The sequence below is a fragment of the Pistacia vera genome, unplaced genomic scaffold (genome assembly GCF_008641045.1).
Source record: "Pistacia vera cultivar Batoury unplaced genomic scaffold, PisVer_v2 Contig968, whole genome shotgun sequence".
Lineage (NCBI taxonomy): Eukaryota > Viridiplantae > Streptophyta > Magnoliopsida > Sapindales > Anacardiaceae > Pistacia > Pistacia vera.
In genome coordinates, this window is record NW_022196854.1 from 202,833 (window position 1) to 204,889 (window position 2,057).

A 2,057-nucleotide genomic window follows, 5' to 3' on the forward strand; every position below is an offset into this window, starting at 1 on the left:
CGATGGCCAAGATTTGGCCGTCGTTGATAGTCAACGCCGGCCATTTCTTTGGTCGTCGCTGACGGCCAGATCCGTGGCGGATCTGGCCGGAAAAGGCCAGATCTGGCCATTACCGGTGCTCATGTGACTGTTGTGACAGATTCCGGCTACCATCGGCGGTGGTTGTCGGAATCTGGCAAGTATTGTGGGTGGGGGTATTTCTGTTAGTTTTTAAACTTTTTTTCTGGAGGGTATTTAATGAAATTAATAAACTTATGGGGTCAGGAGTAATTAAAAAAAATAGACTAATATTTTGGGAATAACATGCCAAACAACATTTGAAGAATAGGATTGGGAATATGGATAAAAACAATAAGCCAAACGCACCCCTAATTGTTAAAATAAATTGATTTATCTTAAAATTTCAAATGAAAGTTTACTAAGATTTATTATTTAAACAAGGTAGCACACTTTAAGATATTTGAGGATCTTAAAGTTGACTTGAAGATCGAGGCTGAGAAGAGTGAGGGTACCATTGCTACTACAACCATAAAAAAGAAGGTATAAATTACGTAAATTGAAATTTAAATACTTTATTGATCGTTTATATTCATTTACATTATCACTTGTAGTATATTCTTTGTTGGTATCTATTTATTTTTTTGTTTTGTATGGATGACTATGTTTTAATTGGGTTGAGTAATGTCTTTGTGATACAACATATTTGTGATACTGAATTTCTGTTTTGTTTGTGAACCTATAAGGTCATGATGGATAGAAGATGGATTTGGTTGTTTAATAGGTTGTGCGATGAATATGTTCAAGGAATTGACTCTTTCATAGACATCGCAAAACAACACTTGGATAGTGAGGGTAGGACTCGTTGCCCATGTAGAACTTGTTTGAATACAAGATCACATGATATATTCACCATTCAGCTACATGTACAGATGTGGGTTTTCTAGAAGTTACAATGTATGGACTTTCCATAAGGAACACATGAATCTAGGAACTATATTTGATGACATGTTTGACGATGAAGTGGACAATGAATATGAAGATGACGATAAAATCATGGAAATGTTGAATGATGCTCGTGGTCCAGTAAACATGGATATGAATGAGGAAGTGCTTGGTAAAACTTTCGGCTTCAACCAGAATTTTGTATTTTCTGTGACTCAGTAGCATGATATATCAGAAGTAATAGAGTTAAGGCGCACAGTTGAATAACAACAAAATAGGATTAAAGATTTAAAGGAGCAACTTATACTATTTGATCAACAAAAGGAGAAAATCAAAATGCTTGAAGAACAACAAGCTCGTATGTTGGAGATGCTGACTCACATGACTATAGCAGGTGCACGAGCGCAACCTACTAGCACTTCAACTCGATTGCCATCTCCATCTCCAATTAATGATGAGTCTTCCGCTGCTTCTAGAACCTCAACCGATGACGTTTGAGATGCTAACATTGATATTTAGGTTTTTTGTTGTATGGCTAGTACATATTTTGACATAGGGGTAGGACAATCTTTTTGGATTTTTTAGGATTGCTTGCACATATCCTTAGATGATGTACTTGAGATGAGTATTTTGTTTTGTTTTTTTTTTTTTTTTTTTTGTTTTTTTTTGGAGTTATGCACAGATAGATAGGTTTGATGAAAATGTGGGGTGTAATGTTTTTTTTTTTTTTTTTTTTTGTTATGCACTCATGATAGTGCATTTTAGATTTGTATTACTCATCATGCATAAAAATCCATACAATTTTAGATTTGTATTGCTCATCATGCATAAAAATCCATATATAGACTATTAATTTTATATGCATTGAAGATATTGGATGTTATTGATCTAGATTTTTATATTGTGTCACTCTTATTTTGTTGATGTTAAATATATAAATGAGGTCAATGACAAAGAGCAAAAACAATGCTCTTAAATGTTAACCAATTAGCTATTAAAATATTAGTTGCAAAAATAATAGAGCACCCAAGACTAATTAATAATATCAGACTAAAATAATTAGTTTCCAAAACTTGTATACAATCAGTTGTTATATTATTTAGATATAAAAAATT